Source organism: Lepidochelys kempii, chromosome 1, assembly GCF_965140265.1.
Source record: "Lepidochelys kempii isolate rLepKem1 chromosome 1, rLepKem1.hap2, whole genome shotgun sequence".
In the NCBI taxonomy this organism is placed as follows: Eukaryota; Metazoa; Chordata; order Testudines; family Cheloniidae; genus Lepidochelys; species Lepidochelys kempii.
In genome coordinates this window covers 205,088,945-205,107,693 of record NC_133256.1, presented here as the reverse complement: position 1 = coordinate 205,107,693, position 18,749 = coordinate 205,088,945, and the positions used below count along the sequence as shown (strand labels likewise).

Genomic DNA, 18,749 nt, shown 5'->3' with positions numbered 1-18,749 from the left:
GACAGGAGATATCTTTCTTAAGGATCCCCCTCCCCGACAGGCTCGTTTACCCTGAATTAGTATCTATCACCTAAGGTCACACCAAGGATTACACTACTCACTGTAAGTCATAAAACAGATGGGATTTATTAACAAAACAGCTCAGTGATTTAACACATGATAGACATTAGGTCCAGACCCAAATCAAAGATAAGTGGGAATATATATGTAAAACTTTGACAGGTTTCAGAGTAGCAGCCATGTTAGTCTGTATTCGCAAAAAGAAAAGGAGTACTTGTGGCACCTTAGAGACTAATAAATTTATTTGAGCATAAGCTTTCATGAATGCATCCGATGAAATAAGCTGTAGCTTACGAAAGCTTATGCTCAAATAAATTTGTTAGTCTCTAAGGTGCCACAAGTACTCCTTTTCTTTTTGATAAAACTTTCTGTTACTCAATCTGTTGCAGGAAACAACCTAAAACCAGACAAAATCAGTGAACCCAGCAACCTCTGAGGAACCAGGACCAGGAGTCTTGGGAGATCACGCCTAGGGACATAAATATTGTGTAAAAAAGTTAACCGTTTAAACCAGTAATCGGCAACTGTTGGCACATGGCCCGCCAGGGAAAGCCCCTGGTGGGCCGGGCCAGTGTGTTTACCTGCCACATCCACAGGTTTGGCTGATCACAGCTCTCACTGGCCATGGTTCACCGTCCCAGGCCAATGGGGGTTGCGGGAAGGGCGGCCAGCACATCCCTCTGCCTGCGCTGCTTCCTGCAGTCCCCATTGGCCTGGAGCGGCAAACCGCAGCCAGTGGGAGCTGCGATCAGCCGAACCTGCAGATGCGACAGGTAAACAAACCGGCCCAACTCCTGGGGCTGGGGTTACTCCGGCTAGCCGGCATGGCTGGGGCTGCTCCTGCTGGCTGGCTGCTGGCCGGTGCAGCTGGGGTTAACGGTGAAGATGGGTTAACCGGTAAGACTAAAGCTTACTGGTTAACCATTTACTATTTTACATCCCTAATCACGCCACCACTAGGCAGGAACCAGAGCAGTTCAATGACAGGAACAGGTAGGTCATGGAGCCCAGGGTCAGACCTAAACTAAGCCTTTTTCTGTTGTTGGGCTGCAGAGAGTTTGGCAGGGCACATGGATATCACACATCCTGCTCCTCCATCTGCAGTTCTCGGTGACCCCCAGCTCCTCGGGCCGTAGGTCAGGGGAGAACAGGGTCGCCACTCCAGCCGTATGAACTGTGAGATGGCTAAAGTACACCCTGTGCCCCCATTCCAGCCGCCAGCTGTCTTTGGCGGCCAGATCCGTGTGGGTCTCCTGCAGGAAAACCACAGAATACCCCCCCTCCTGAAGGAAGAAGAGCACCTGGGATCTGCAGAGATCCATCCTACAGCCCCGGGTGTTCAATGTTGCGATAGTGATGGGTGCCATGAGGAGGGCTGGGGGAGATCCTCGCCAGCAGGGATGCTCACGGCCCCCATTGGGCCATGCAGCAAACCATGACCCACCCCATAGGTGAGTAAGGAGTCACGGAAACCACGGACCCGCTGGTAGGCAGTGGTGGCCTGCTTCCCGGTCCTTTTACCCTCCCCCATAAGGGCCCTCGTGGCCCGGAGGATTTGCTGAAACTCCCCCCATCGCTGAAAAGCAAACTGTACCTTGTTGTGGGAGCCACGGACGTCTTCAAGAAACTCCCGCAGCTCCTGTCGCAGCACATGGGGAGGTGGGGTTACTGGCTCCGGACCATCCTCTGGCGGGGCCCCTGGCACAGCCCTGTGGCCACTGAGATGGGCAGGCAAGGGGCGGACCCCCGACATAGCGCCCGATGGGCTGATGCCACGCAGCCCGCCTTGAACCCTGGCTCAGTAGAGGGTGGCAGAGGGAAGATAGCAGCTCTTAGTGGGTCGGGACAGGGAAACACAAAAGCCGCTCCCTGGGGGTCATCTGCTGGGAAAGGGAAGGAGACAGCCCCAGGGGGTGGCAATAACATCGCGGGAGGTGGAAGGAATAGGGACAGGGTCGGCACAAGGGGCAGGGCCGGGGTCAGGGACAGGAGCAGGGGCAGAGGCACGATTCTGGGCTCCAGAAGCCAAGCAACAGGCCTGTGGCACCTCCCGATCAGGCTCAGGGGTTCGCGGGGTGGGGAGGGGGTTCTCAGCAATGCCGGGCACAGGCTCCAGGGTGGGTTTGGCAACCACAGCATCAGGAGGTGGACTATCTTCAGTAGGGCCCTGGTGGCTTGGGTCTCTGCTGCGTGGTACTGGCCATCACCTCAACAGGCTCGGCGGCCGTCAGCGGGGTGCCATCTTCAGCCAAGTTGGTGGAAGAGTCCAGGGGCTCCTCAGAGGCGGGAGCGGAAGCAACGGTTAGGGGGAGGGAGCATGGAGAAAGGGGGGCCGGAATGAGGTTGCCCAGATCGAGGCCCGCTGGCAGAGGGTTGTCTTCCCCCTGGGTGACCGGGGTCTGACCCAGGGCCTCGAGCTCCTCATAAATGGAGGGGAGATCGCCTTCCACCAACCCGGGGTTCTCCCCACCGGCACCTGAAGCGACAGGCAACTCGGGGCTCACAGGGGCTTCAGGTGGTAACGGGACAGGAGGGGCTTTATCAGGAGGTCATCCAGTGTCCCCTGCTGCCGGTGCCCCAACAGGGGCAGTAGCAGGTGGTTCAGCTGCGGTGGCAGAGGTAGAGGCTTGGGGGGGGCGGCGAGGTCTGCCGGAGGGGCCCCACCCGCCTTGTCCCTCGCCATAATGAGCAGGGAGGGAGGGGGAAAAACTAGAGAGAGGAAGGGAAAGGGGAAGCAGATCAACCACTGCTCCCCGCTAGGCTGCAGGCAAGGGAGGAGGGTGCCAAAAGGGGTGGGCTGGACAGAGGGGCAGTCAAGGGCTCCGGGTCAGTCACCGACACGGGGTGGGATTCCGGCTCCTCTAGCTGCACTAGGGGAGCAGGAAATAAAACAGCATTGGGGGGTGCAGTGAAGAGGGTTCAAACTAAAATGGGGAGGGGCACAAGTGCATGGGAGGGGGAATTGGTACACTGAGCAAGGGGCTAATCAGGGCGGGGGAAGGGGGGAGAACCAGGCTGGAGTTAGGACAGGGAAACCAAGGGGCTAGCTTCAGAGGCTGGAGCAAGCAAACAAACTGAAGCTAGTAAGGAGGGGGCTGCGGCAAAGGGGAAGGGCTAAAGGCTGCAAGTGGCAAATGGGGCAGGTAGCAAGGGGATAAGTCCAAGTGGGGGGGGGGGAACATGCACCCACATGAGCTTGCAAAAACGTCAGTTTGGGCTGGCTGCTGCTTCAGGCCCAAAAGGTGGTGAAAGGGCGTGCCAAGCCAGGGGAGCAGCTGAGCCTCAGAGGCAGGAGCTTGAGGCAGATGGTAAGTGTCCACTGGGGATGATGGAGGGGGCAGTGATGGTGGGGGGAGGCAAAGGGGGACACACAGATGGACTAGGGGGCAGGCTCCATGCCATACCCCCCTGTGTCTCCACAAACACAGTCATGACCCCCCCCACAAGAGCACAGTTCAAAAGCTACTCAGTCTTAAAGGCCCCCTCCACGATGTCTGCAGAGTCTCTGTGCGCTCCCCCAATGGTAGATGGTTCTCCTCTTCTCCTCCTCGGGGCTCTAGCAGCTCCAAACAGCAAACGCAGCAGCAGCTCCAGGCAGCAGTCTGGTGGCCAGGCAGGAGGGGCCCCTCACAGGTGGTGGTGGTGATGACGTCCACAGCAGCAATGGCTGGGGCTGGGGTCCCACACTCCCCTCTCTGGGGAGATGGCCAGCAGCCCCCCCCCCCCAAGGTACTGTAGTCGGAGCAGTAGCAGCACCTGGGGGAGGGGGGGCAGCAGCCGGTCAGCAACCAGGTAGCAGAGAAGGGGGTGGGGTGTCTGGCCCAACCAGGGGAGCAGCTGGAGCAGCAACAACAGCAGCAGCAGCAGGGAGAGCCCAGGGCCTAGGAGCAGGAGCAGCAGCCTTCTCCCTCCAGGCCAGACGGCTACAGGAGAGCGATCCTACTGGGATCCAGGAAGTGCTAAAGGATCCCCCCCAGCCTAAGAGGGGGATCCACAGAAACCAATTGAGTATTGGGGACAACTAAGAGGGACAGGAGTGAGATCAAAGGGTCAAACGAAGGGAACCGGACGGGGTCACCGAGCAGAGAACCCCGGACAGCGCCCACCGCTCCTCGAAAGCGTCAAGAGAGTCAGTGGACACCGCCCAGAGGAACTCCGCCCGGATACGTGAACAGACGGAGGATCGGAAATAGGCCCCACAGTCGCAGGAGACTCCATCGGCCAACCTCCTCACCCTGGTTTTATAAACGGCCATTTTAGCCAGGGCCAGGAGGAGGTTGACCAGGAGGTCCTGTGACTTTCTGGGGCCATGGATAGGGAGTGCATAAATGAGAAGGTGAGGGGAAAAGTGCAACCAAAAACGTAACAGAATATTCGTGAGGAGCTGGAATAGGGGCTGCAGCCTGGAACACTCCAAGTATATGTGTGCCAGGGTTTCCCTCACGCCGCAAAAGGGGCAGGTGTCTGGGATAGGGGTAAACCATGGCAAGTACACGCCTGTGCTTATGGCTCCATGAAGGAGCTGCCATCTGATATCCTCGGCGGGCCTCGGGACCAGGGTGGAGTATGGGCTGGCCCACCTATCCTTCACGTCCTCACCCTCCAGAGGTGGCAGGAGGTCCCGCCATTTTGTATTGGGGCGGGATACAAGGGTGAGGACATGAAGGGTGTGAAGCACGAGCGTGTATAAATGTTTCCTTGGCACGGTCTAGAAGCGGACCAGCTGTACATCATGCAGCCAGCTCACGGTGAAGGGGCGGGGGGGTTGATTGGGTCCACGGGGCAGGGGCCCGATGATAAGGTCCGGAGGGCCTGGAGTTGACGGTGGAACCAGGCCTCATGCAGGACCCGGTCAAGGTAAACCCGAGCAGTGGGCAGCAAAGCAGCCCTCACCTCCTGAAGTACGCACTGGGGAGTACAAGGCCTGGAGAGGCCCATGCGCTGAGCATCAGGGGATCCAGCCAGTCTCCCCGGTCGTAGTCCAGGAGCTCTCCAACTCTTGTGACTTCTGCCAGGACCAACTTCTGGCACACCGGGGGGGCTCTGCCACCGGCACGCACAGCTGGGGGTTGTGTAGCAGGGGCTCCGAGAGGAGATCTGTCCCCCACTGTGGTCACCACAGACCTGGTCGCTGAGAGCAGTTTCCAGGTCCGGAGGAGGTCATGGTAGAAGACCAGGAGCCTGGAGAGGTCTCGCAGAAGACCTCTTGGATGGAAATAATGGAGCTGCCGGTCATATCGGAGCCCTCGGAAGCGGTGCAGGAGGGCGTGCACCAGTATGCTCCACACCGGACTACCTGCACCATAAAGGAGCCTCTGCAGGGCCTGGAGGTGGAAGACATGGACCTGAGTGTGTAGACACTTCAGGCCGTGCCCTTCCTCCACCGGGGTAGATGGGAAACCCCTGCAGAGACCCAGTGCAGTCCTGACCAGAGGAACTCCAGAATCGATGTCTGGAGGTTGGCCAGGAAACCTGGGGCCAGGACCAAGGTGTTCAGCTGGTACCAGAGTTGAACTGGACTGTGGGTTCCACCAGAGGGGAAGGTCTCTGGCCTGTTCCCCGATCCACTAGATGGATCAGCAGATACTGCGGGGATTGTTCTTCTTCCTTTTCCCCATGCCGGTCAGTGATGAGGCTAACTGAGTGAACGGCAGATTTGAGCCACAGAAGTGGCCATACGAGGGTTGCCATGAACCTCTGAGGCGAGCAAATCCGCCAATAAGCGCAAGACCCACCAAGGCAGAGGAGGAACTTTGTCACAGTGCTTACAATATGGTTTCATAAAACATCTGACAAAGAGTGGGGAAGAAAGTAGGGGAAAGGAGATAGTGGAGAAAAGATAGGTGTTATATCAATGCATTGGACAAGGTTTGTTCAAAATAAATATAAATCTGAGAAGTTTGTGTTGATTCACTTCTTGTGGATATCACAATAGAAGTAGATCTTAGGGAGTAATTTTAGAGGAGAGAGTAGTGGCTTGGCAAAACAATTCTTATTCCAGTATAAGAGTGACTTTTTCCCATTTAGCTTAAACCCTTCCTAAGCAACATAAGATAAACCTTTAAAATACATTATTATACCACAATAATAATGTGGGGTTATACTGGTATAAGTATACTGGTTTACATTCACACCTTTGGCTATACAAAAGCTTTCGCATGTAGACAAGGCTGAAGGGGAGAATTTTCCAGAACACCTATGTTATTTGGGCACCCAAGTCCCATTTTTAAGAGACTTACACGAGTAGCCTCATAAGTCACTTCAGTAATTTTGAAAGTTTGATCCTAAATCAGATACATAGACATGGATAAAGGCAGAGTAAGGAAGCAAGACTGGGGTAGTAGTGAATAGGGAGCCAGTCGAAGGAAAGGGAGAATCAGAGAAGATATGACTGACTGGCAAGGAAGCCAATTGTAACAGCTTGTCTGTTCTACTGGTTGCAGCTGACTGATGCTTAATGCACTGCCCAAATTTTGTTTTGTTTTGCTTGCCTGTTGAGGTTTTTTCTAGCTTGTCTTTAATAGTGTACACCTTTTGAGTGCATGCCTTAAGAAATATCTTGATGCTGTTCCTCCGAAAGTGTCCTTCTATATGTGGTTTTTTTGCTAACATTAAATATAAGATGTTCAGATGTGTAAAATAAGGTTTCCTCCTCTTTTCAATGTCATTGATTATAAGAAGATGGCTTTTGGTTCTTAAACTTACAGTTTTCACTGAATCATATCACTCATCATTCAGTAACCAGTTATAAACTAAATCAGAGAAACCCATTTTTCCTACCAGCAAATGACTTAAACCCCAATCCTTCAACTACATCCACACAGATGGACCCTTGCATCTGTATGGAATTGAAGTCAATGTGGTTCAGTGCTGGGCTCTCTGCCCAGGGCAATGCAGTAGCAAGATTGAGGCCTTATTTAACTGCCCTGTCATCATCATCATTTACTATTTGCCAGTGTGTGTGCCATCTGCAGGTTTTATCAGCAATGATTTTATGTTTACTTCCAGATCATTGATGAAAATGATCTGGACATAAATAATGTCAGGCCTAGTACCAATCCCTTCAAAGCTCCACTAGAAACACCTGCACTGGGTAGTGATTCCCCACTTTCATTTACAGCTTCAGATATGGCAGTTAGCCAGTTCTTAATCCATTTTAATGTATCCTTTACTGAGGTTGTATAGTGCTGATATTTTATTCAGAATGTCATGTGGTACTAAGTCAAATGCCTTCAAAAAGCCTAAGTACATTAGATCGATGCTATTGCCTGCATCATCCAAACTTGTAATCTCATCAAATATTGAAATCAGGTTTGACAAGACACATTTTCTGTAAAACCATGTTAATTGGCATTAATTGTATTCTCATCCTTTAGTTTATCAATTGAATCCTGAAACAACTTTTCAAGTTTTTTGCCTGGGATGTCAGGCTAATCGGTTTATAGTTACTCAGGTCATCCTACTTCCCCTTTTTGAAGACAGGCACATTAGCACTCTTCCAGTCTTCTGGAATTTCCCCATTGTTCCAAGACCTATTTTAACATCAGTGGGCCAGAGATCTCCTCAGCCAACTCTTTCGGGACTCCCAGGTGTAAAGCTGTTGAGGCCTGCCAATTTAAAAATGTTTATCCCTACAAGATTTTTTTAATATCCTCCTTATTCACTAATTAATTTAACTGGAAAATATGTCATCATCCTTATGTAATACAAGTACATCACCCTGCTTCTTTTCAAAGGAAAAATAGAAGTATTTATTGTAAAAGCATGGCCCTCTATCACTTGAGCTAAAGGACCAGCTCTGTTAGCAAGGAAACTGAGTGGGAAATGTTTGTATTGACTGTGCACTCCATTTTGTATTATGTGCTGAACATGGGTCTAAACTTACCTAAGGGTGACCTATTGCAATGTATTCCTGGTAGCTGCCCAGCTCAGGAAACAGGCTTGACACTTGTTGAATGACTATTCTAGAGAAACCATCATGACTAGAGCCAGGCAAATAATGGATCTTTCCGTTCACTAGTAATTCCAAAAAAAGTTTCGTTTTGGGTCAAACTGAAAACAACATTTTTCAGAATTCCACTGAACTGAAAAGCTGAAAAAAATTCAGTTCAAACTAAATCCAACATATTTCAGTAATGCCCACGTCCTCCTTCAGCCATTTCGTGAATGCTTTCCGTTGCTTTTTGTCAAAATGCCTGAAAATCTGAACAAAATGTTTTGTATCAAAATTAAATGTTTTGTTTCAACATTTTTGATTTAATTGAAACGGTTTGGCAACCTCAGCACAAATTCATGAATAGTTTCAGCTGACACAATATCACATTTGTTGACAAATTATGCATCCAAAAAATTTTACATGCTCTAATCAAGACAGCAATCTGGGACTATCAGCTTTGAATTACTCTCAACTAATTGCTCCATGAGGGTGAGCCACGAGTTTTCTGCACAGGTTTTGGGACTATCGTGACTGGGGAAGGGGCCTAGACCTTTCTAGCTAAGCACATGCCAAAGGAGGCAAAGATTGTACTTAAGAAAGGTTGCTGCTTTGAGTAGAGGGGGCCAGCTATTAACACATGTAAGAAGGATTTGACTGAGAGAGATGGCAGGAGGAATTCTGCCTGTCCTGAACTCCGACAACTCTCAGAAGGAGTGAGCTCAGACTAGAGGAAAGTGCATCTCAGGACTTATTAGTTAAATTAGTTTAATTTACCTTTCAGCTTTATGAATCTCTGCTAGTGAAGGTCTCCACTAGGGTTGGGTAACTCATTTTGGACTACTTTCAAACACACTCATTATTGTAGGTTTGAAGCTTCGATATTGAGTTCACATTCCTCTTACAAGAGACTGCGGAAAGAGGAGCATACGGAGGTGGGGAAAAATTCAAATGAAAAAATAAATGCAGTTTATATTCATCATAGAGAATCCATTTGTTTCAGCCTACATATTTTTGAGGGGAGGGGTTCTTCAACCCCTAGCACAGACCACAGGCTTCCTTTTAACAAAAAAAAAAAAAAAAAAAGTAAAATTCAACAGTCCTTCAAAAGACCCTTCTGTTTAAATTATAGGGTAAAAAGTTCCATGAACTCAAACTAGCTCTGTGAATCCTATGAACCAAAAAATATAGTTTGTGAAGTTCATAGAACTTCAGATCCCACATCCTTTGTCTTGATGCAGTTAATACCTTTTATGAAATCCATACCGATCAACAGACGCATCAAAAAACAATAGATTCTAAATTTGTACAAGTGTATACAAATTGTTTTGGGTGGCAGGGGATGGGGGGGAAGCAGCAGCAGAAGCATAATTTGTATACATTTGAATAAAGAGCCAGACACAGTTAGAAAGATGGATGGAAGGAAGGAAAGGAGAAGAGAAAGGGGGATGGAATGCGATCTCAGTATTTCAATGCATCCCTCTTTAAGAGCATTTAATTCTCCTGCATCTTTATAAGTCCAGAGGATCTTCAATTACGTTACTATTGACCTATAAATATATTACTGTTGTCTCTTCTGGATCACTAAATGTGCTGTAATAAACAGCTCCATCAGAGAAATCCAGCGAGGGATATGCTAGTTGTATTACAGCTTTCAATTTTGTTAGATAACCCTGTGGGAAAAGGTAGCTAACTTCCTATAGTGTTTCCTCCCAACTGTTTCTCCTCACTCTAGGAATTGAATTCTCTTTGGACTATGCTGGTATTTATGACCAGATCACAGCCACTGCTATGCATCGATCTTGTCACAGAGCAGTAGAAAACCCACTTGATCAGCTATCTAAGGATTACCCCAGTGAGAGGAGATGCTTGGGTGGTAAAAAAACTGCAGTAAGCCACATACACACATTTTACCCCCTGGTGTAGGGATATGAGAGAACTGTTCCATTTGAGGGCCCTCAAGAATTTGCATAACGTAAGAGGCACTCTAACTTGTTCCTAAGGACTGGATCCAGCAGACCCAGTGTTTTGTTGGGTTCATAAGAGCCAATCCTTGAGGGTTGGACCTCACCATCTAACCTGTACTTTCCACGCATTATGTACTGCTGTTATTCCAGATGAATATGTAGCTAAGAAACAATTTTTTAAATAAATTACGAAAGGAGAGAAAAGTAATAATTCACCCACTCCAAAGTGAAATGGAGCTATCAATGTAGTTTCCACTTTGTTACTAATAAACAAATTCAAAAATAAAACAATGCAAAACTTTAGAGCCTACAAGTCCACTCAGTTGTACTTCAGCCAATCACTCAGACAAACAAGTTTGGTTACAATTTGCAGGAAATAATGCTGCCTGCTTCTTGTTTACAATGTCACCTGAAAGTGAGAACAGGTGTTTGCATGGCACTGTTGTAGCCAGCATCGCAAGGTATTTACGTGCCAGATGCGCTAAAGATTTATATGTCCCTTCATGCTTCAACCACCATTCCAGAGGACATGCTAGATACAGAGAGGGAACTAGGTGATGCTGCAGTGAAATGCTTTCCACTCAGAGTTGCACTGAATACAATATCCCCACACAGAGCTGTTGTGCACTGTTCTGTCTCTTCTGTCATCTTGCAGATGAGATATAAAACCAAAGTCCTCACTCACCACTTAGAGATATCAAAGATCTCTTGGCAATTTATTGACTACATGTGTTCAGAAAATATTCTGGCCTGACCAGCTTCAAAGTTATGTAATTACATCTTTCCCACCTAAAAATGTTCCTGTAGTTTCAGTTAGATACAGGATTGTTTGGTGCCACCTCCTGTAGATTGCTATGTAGTAGCAGTAGATCACTGTAAAATAGCTGAAACCCCTCAGGGAGCTGTCCCTTCTTGGTGAATGGCAGGATTCCTTTGTACACTCTGTAAAGCACCTTTGGATCTTTGGGATGAGAAGGTGCTACATAAATTAAGATGTTACTAGTAGCTGAGAGCCCATGATGCAGGCCAAGTAATCCACCATTGATTGTATGGAGACTGTAGAGATGAAGTTGTTGCATGCAAACTAACTATAGAGTAAAGGTGGTGATTGTTTGAGTTGCATCTGATATCACAATGGTCTAGGACTCTTCGCATGGCCTTACACCCATGTTATGTACAGCTACAGTAATTCATAAAGTCAAAATAGCTGAAAACTTAAACATTGGATGGCAACAGACGGAAAAGCCATGTGATGCCTGACCTTTGTGATATTCTAAACAAAAACCCTCAACTTGCAGCTGTTTCCACTGCTTCACATTAACTCAACCACCATTCTGGGCTTCAGAGTGACACACAGAGTTACAATCCTGCAATCTTACATAAAGTAGTAAAATGAAATCTATTGCACAGGTGTGGCAGTTGGGACAATTCTCTAGATTGTTATTTATAAGTGTTAACATTTCACGTTTCATTTCATGACATTTCTCGCCTGCGTGCAGCTCCTATTCTCTATAGATAAACCTCTGCCCCCTACATATTATATTGCTGACTTCAGGAATGCATAATCTATTTGCATCTATATTTCCTACAGGTACAGTTTCTTGCTTTCATCTTTGCAATTGCATATATTTGATGATAGTGCAGATTAGAGCCACCCTGGGAAGGAAACACATTTAATGGTTCTGGCAATCAGTCACCTGAAGTGTTTCTTACGCTCTTGTATACAATCCATTCTTTCCTATATGCCACATAAGTAGGGTGACCAGACAGCAAATGTGAAAAATCGGTACGGGGGTGGGGGGTAATAGGATCCTATGTAAGAAAAAGACCCAAAAATCAGGACTGTCCCTATCAAATCGGGACATCTGGTCACCCTACACATAAGAGGATACTCAAGGGGTTGACTTAGCATACATCTACACTGCAAACTCAAAAACACATAAACCAACATGGCAGTGAGTCTCACAGCTGGGGTCAACTAACTTGGGCTCGTGGGGCTTGCTCTAGCAGACTAAAATTAACAGTGCAGACATGCCTCCTCAGGCTGAAGCATAGGTGCTGGAACTAGGAGTGCTGGGGGTGTGGCAGCATCCCAGGGCTTGAAGTGGTTTCCATTATATACAGGGTTTACAGTTTGGTTCAATGGCTCTGAGCACCCCCACTACACAAATTGTTCCAGCAACCCTGGGCTGAAGCCCGGGCCCTGAGAAGAAGTGTGTGTGTGTGTGGGGGGTGTCTCTAAGCCCAGTCTCCAACCCAAGCAGAAATGTCTGCAGTGCTAATTTTACCCCCAGGGCACTAGGCCTGAGAGCCCAAGTCAGTTGACCTAGGCTCCGTGACTTGCTGCCAAGGGTTTTGGTTTGTTTTTTTTTCTGTGCGTGGCACAGATATACCATCAAGAATCTGAACATCATATTTAATCTAGATTCCCTGAAAACAAAATTCTGGCAAGGTCAGCTTGGCTTTTCATGCTTCTGAGTCAGATGAACTTTTACTGGAATTCAGTTTCTGTGTTGGAATCTTTGGGATTTGATCTTAAAAACTATTAAAAAATTAAGAATTTCTTTCTGCTCTGCAGGTATACTAAAGGTAAAGGCACTTTTATTTATATGAAAAGACTTTGCTCTAATGTCCTAAATTTTCCTCTCTCCTCATTGCTGTGTTGCACAGTTTGGCTGCCACCCTTCCACCTCAAAGGTGGCTGCATTTCACTGATAGGTGAAGTGATTCCTCTGTATGTATCATTTGTAAAGGCTGTTTGGGGATGAAAGGCACTCTGTAGTGACACAGTACACTTATAGCATGCCCATGACAGAAACCCATGTGTTGTCCTCTAGTAAGTGAGTGGATAAATGGGTGACTTTCTGATGGAAGTTGAATGAAATGTTCCACAATTTCCTCAGTTAAATTTCTGCATCTGCTTTGTATGATGCAATTAGGTGTTTCCCCTTCATATACTTTAATATTTCATTCATAAACACATAAGAGCCTGAACACTGGATACATGTTGTTGCATTTGACAGGCTAATTGACCCATTTTTATTAATTGGCTGTGAGTTGTGCATAAAAGATCACCTCTCACATAAGCAGCTTTTAATGAATCCAGACATTAATCTTCCTAAGTAGCTACTCAGTTCTAGCTTCCTCCAAGGCATTAGTTCACACAGCCTCCACTCTGGAGTCATCATCCAGCAACTAAGTCCCCTAAGACCAACTCATTTGCTGAACTGTGGCAGGATCCTACCTCACAAGATAATCCATGAAAAATGGAGATGCCAGTATTTGGCCCAGTTGTTCCTTTACCTCACACAAGACAGCTAAATTAAATTCACCTCAGATTGCCCTTGAAAGATTTTAGGCTCCTGGGAACATAAGGTAACAAGAGGCAGTCAGGGCCTTTTAATTCTAACTTTCCATTACTACACTGATACCCCCGTTAATGTAAAACACGTTTACAATCCCTTAGTGTCTTGGTGCAGTAAGACCATTTTACTTTTACTAGTTTTCATTGACCTCTGTCAACATCCAGCATAAAAATGCAATGCCTGCTCAGTCATAACACTGCATTACATATGGATGCATACATAGAAAACATTAGAGGCAGAATGATCTTGGGGCTATTTCTAGCTCAGACACAGATTTGCTATGTAACCTTTGGTCAGTAGCTTCATCACTTTGGGGTTCAGTTTTCCACATCTGTATAATGGGGATAGGACCTCTTACTTTACTGGGGAGACATTTTATTCCTTAATGGGCCAAAGTGTGTAGCTCACAATGCGGCCCATTTTTAGGTTTGTGGAGATGCACTGACCAAGAGACACTATGCCCCCTCCAATTCCATGGAAGACATGAGGAATGAACACACCCTTTGGATGATGAAGCTTGCTCCACCCTGTTTCTGGCCTACATAGAGAAGCAGAGTCATGACTCTGCCTTCTTCCCTGTCCTCATCACTGGACACCTGTAGAGAATCAAAGAGGGAGTAGTTCCTCTGCTCCTTCAAGTGCAAGGGCTGCTATTGTGCCTAACCCTTGCTAAGAAGGGTAGGCAGGTGGCAAAAAATACACCTAGCTCCCTTCTTCTCAGTAATCTAGGGTTCTTAGTGCTTTGAGATCCTCCGAAGGAAGAGGCCACAAAGAATTACTATAACAGGAACAGCCGTGTTAGTCTGTATTCACAAAAAGAAAAGGAGTACTTGTGGCACCTTAGAGACTAACCAATTTATTTGAGCATAAGTGAACTGTAGCTCACGAAAGCTTATGCTCAAATAAATTGGTTAGTCTCTAAGGTGCCACAAGTACTCCTTTTCTTATAACAGGAACGTTTATGACAGAAAGAAGTGGAGTCAACATTTTCAAATGCAGGTACCTGAGTTTAGGTGTATAAGTAAGAGGCCTGTTTCCCTCCACCCCCATTCAATGGAACTTCGATACAGTATCTGAGATTAACAGAGTGGTCAGCCTAGCTCTTTTCACACTGCAGCGAATCCAGACATAAGCCCTAACAGCAAGGTCAAAATAAAGTAGTAAGGTAAAACAAAAGTTCCAGCTCGTACAGCAATCTATTTAAGACTAGCCATGGGGCCTAATTCTCCACTTCACTGAAGTCAATGGGGTTACTCCTCAATTAGAATGGTTTAAATGAGAAGAGAATCAAGGCCCAGATATACATAAAAGTGACTCACAGAGAATATGCTCATATTCCTTGCCTAGACAATGCTCAAAATTGTTCAAGTTACTACATTCTCTATACTCACTCCATGAATATACAAGCTTTGGCCAATTAGCAAAAAGATAATAATGTACCCACTTCATCTTAACAACCAACAATGTAATATTATTTAGAAATACTCAAAACTTAAAGGTTTCAGAGTAGCAGCCTTGTTAGTCTGTATCCGCAAAAAGAAAAGGAGGACTTGTGGCACCTTAGAGACTAACCAATTTATTTGAGCATAAGCTTTCGTGAGCTACAGCTCACTTCATCAGATTCCGCATCCGATGAAGTGAGCTGTAGCTCACGAAAGCTTATGCTCAAATAAATTGGTTAGCCCTGGTCTAAACTAGGACTTTAGGTCGAATTTAGCAGCGTTAAATCGATGTAAACCTGCACCCGTCCACACGATGAAGCCCTTTATTTTGACTTAAAGGACTCTTAAAATCGATTTCCTTACTCCACCCCTGACAAGTGGATTAGCACTTAAATCGACGTTCCCAGCTCGAATTTGGGGTACTGTGGACACAATTCGATGGTATTGGCCTCCGGGAGCTATCCCAGAGTGCTCCATTCTGACCGCTCTGGACAGCACTCTCAACTCAGATGCACTGGCCAGGTAGACGGAAAAGAACCGCAAACTTTTGAATCTCATTTCCTGTTTGGCCAGCGTGGCAAGCTGCAGGTGACCATGCAGAGCTCATCAGCACAGGTGACCATGATGGAGTCCCAGAATCGCAAAAGAGCTCCAGCATGGACTGAACGGGAGGTATGGGATCTCATCGCTGTATGGGGAGAGGAATCCATGCTATCAGAACTCCGTTCCAGTTTTCAAAATGCCAAAACCTTTGTCAAAATCTCCCAGGGCATGAAGGACAGAGGCCATAACAGGGACCCGAAGCAGTGCCGCGTGAAACTGAAGGAGCTGAGGCAAGCCTACCAGAAAACCAGAGAGGCGAATGGCCACTCCTGGTCAGAGCCACAAACATGCCGCTTCTATGATGAGCTGCATGCCATTTTAGGGGGTTCAGCCACCACTACCCCAACCATGTTGTTTGACTCCTTCAATGGAGATGGAGGCGACACGGAAGAAGGTTTTGGGGATGAAGAAGAAGATGATGAGGAGGAGGTTGTAGATAGCTCACAGCAAGCAAGCAGAGAAACCGGTTTTCCTGACAGCCAGGAACTGTTTCTCACCCTGGACCTGGAGCCAGTACCCCCCCCGAAGCCATCCAAGGCTGCCTCCTGGACCCGGCAGGCAGAGAAGGGACCTCTGGTGACTGTATCTTTTAAAATAGTATACATGGTTTAAAAGCAAGCATGTGAAAGGATTAATTTGCCCTGGCATTTGCAGCTCTTCTGGATGTACTCCCAAAGCCTTTGCAAAAGGTTTCTGGGGAGGGCAGCCTTATTGCGTCCTCCATGGTAGGACACTTTACCACTCCAGGCCAGTAACATGTACTCGGGAATCATTGTACAACAAAGCATTGCAGTGTATGTTTGCTGGCGTTCAAACAACATCTGTTCTTTATCTCTCTGTGTTATCCTCAGGAGAGTGAGATATCATTCATGGTCACCTGGTTGAAATAGGGTGCTTTTCTTCAGGGGACACTCAGAGGTGCCCGTTCCTGCTGGGCTGTTTGCCTGTGGCTGAACAGAAATGTTCCCCACTGTTAGCCACGGGGAGGAGGGAGGGTTGAGGGGGTAGCCACGCGGTGGGGGGAGGCAAAATGCGACCTTGTAATGAAAGCACATGTGCTATGTATGTGTAACCCTTCTGCCCGTCAGAGTTGGCAGCAACAAGGGCCGGGTTCAATATATAGGGGATCCATTCCAATAACACAATGCAAACCGGCTCGAGCCCCCACCCAGTGACCTGGGACAAATATATACCACCCCTGCTGGGTGCCTCCAAGAGGCAATACTTCCCCTCTCGCAAGCACATAGTCTGAGTGTAGCAAAAAGCCTTTTAATAACAGAGAGAGACAATGTGGCATTATGTTGGGGAAACACCACCAACAGGATTCATAACACAACCCATGAGCAAAAAACCCACCCCAAGCAAATTGGGGCATGCCCTTTCCCTTTTGTTCTTGAGTCCAGCAACCCCAAATCACCCAAAGTCCCAAAAGTCCAATGACCCAAAAGTCTCTGTCCCTGGTCAGGGCAGCCCCAGAGTTCAAAAGTTTATCTGCAGAGTTTTACTTCCCAACCTGGGTGGAGATGGGGGCAGGGGTAAAAGGCACCTTACATGATCTGAAGCTGACCGCCCCACAGCTCCATAGGCCTTCGCTCTGCTCCACCAGCCGCGCCACGAACTGCTTTGCTCAGCTCTGCTCTGCTCCGCAGCCCACAAGCAGCTCCCGCCGTCCCACGAACTGCTCCACCAGCCTGTCCACAAGGCACTCCAGCCATCCCGCAAACTGCTCCACAATATATCTTCAGGCTTCCCCACTACTTAACACAACGCTCAGTGATTTCAGCTCTTAGTCATTTCAGCTCTTTGGTAAATTCAGCTTGTAGTAGAGGAGCCTCAGTGCTGGTGCACCATTAGCCCAAAGTGAGCTCAGCAGCCTATAACTAGACTTCTAATGAAATCAAAATTAGCTCTGATATTCCACAGTGGAGAGAGGAGGAAGTGCAACTAGCATGTAAGGCCCTCACCAAGGGGCCCATGCCACCAAGTATTAATACTTGTCCCCAGCCTCTCTCAATTCACAGAGTTTTGGAACCCATGACCCTTGCCTAGCGAGTGCTACTTAGTTGATGGTGAGTCCCTCCACCATAACAAAAGGCCAAGTACAGTTCCAAGCACAGTTCCCATAATCAGGGTAATAACAATTTATTCTTCCTGCCCCAATAACAGAGACACTGGGGATCTCACAGCAGCCAAAGTGACCATTTGGGCAGCTGTGGCCTCATTCTAGGCAGGGTGGGTGTGCCTATGCAAATGAGATTGGCCCCTGAAGTTCTTTTCCACAACTTGCCACACCTCACCACCAGATGTCAGGGTGGAGCTCACCCTGACACTGCTTACATATGTAATATTAACAGCAAGGTTTACCCTGAAAGAGTGTAGCCACTGTTTTATAAAATGTGTCTTTTTAAATACCGCTGTCCCTTTTTTTTCTCCACCAGCTGCATGTGTTTCAATGATCACAGGATCTTCTCCTTCCCAGAGGCTAGTGAAGATTAGAAAGAAAAAAACCGCACTCGTGCTGAAATGTTCTCTGAACTCATGCTGTCCTCCCACACTGACAGAGCACAGATGAATGCGTGGAGGCAAATAATGTCAGAGTGCAGGAAAGCACAGAATGACCAGGAGGAGAGGTGGCGGGCTGAAGAGAGTAAGTGGCGGGCTGAAGACAGGGCTGAAGCTCAAATGTGGCGGCAGCATGATGAGAGGAGGCAGGATTCAATGCTGAGGCTGCTGGAGGATCAAACCAGTATGCTCCAGTGTATGGTTGGGCTGCAGCAAAAGGCAGCTGGAGCACAGACTGCCACTACAGCCCCTGTGTAACCAACCGCCCTCCTCCCCAAGTTCCATAGCCTCCACCCCAGACACCCAAGAACACGGTGGGGGGGGCCTCCAGCCAACCAGCCACTCCACCACAGAGGATTGCCCAAAAAACAGAAGGCTGGCATTCAATAAATTTTGAAGTTGTAAACTTTTAAAGTGCTTTGTGGCATTTTCCTTCCCTCCTCCACCACCCCTCCTGGGCTACCTTGGTAGTCATCCCCCTATTTGTGTGATGAATGAATAAAGAATGCATGAATGTGAAGCAACAATGACTTTATTGCCTCTGCAAGTGGTGATCGAAGGGAGGAGGGGAGGGCGGTTAGCTTACAGGGAAGTAGAGTGAACCAAGGGGTGGGGGGTTTCATCAAGGAGAAACAAACAGAACTTTCACACTGTAGCCTGGCCAGTCATGAAATTGGTTTTCAAAGCTTCTCTGATGTGTACCGCGCCCTCCTGTGCTCTTCTAACCACCTTGGTGTCTGGCTGCGCGTAACCAGCAGCCAGGCGATTTGCCTCAACCTCCCACCCCGCCATAAACGTCTCCCCCTTACTCTCACGG

The 18,749-nt window shown here is 47.8% G+C and overlaps 1 long non-coding RNA gene across 2 annotated transcripts in view; it reads left to right on the top strand.

Annotated features, from left to right (window-relative positions):
- Positions 1 to 18,346, top strand: part of LOC140897333 (uncharacterized) — a 29,351-nt gene extending 11,005 nt beyond the window's left edge. For both annotated transcript variants that reach the window (XR_012154705.1, XR_012154707.1), the window contains exon 3: positions 17,809 to 18,346. This is a non-coding gene — a long non-coding RNA (uncharacterized lncRNA). The remainder of the gene's footprint in view (positions 1 to 17,808) is intronic.
- The last annotated feature ends 403 nt before the right edge of the window (positions 18,347 to 18,749 follow it).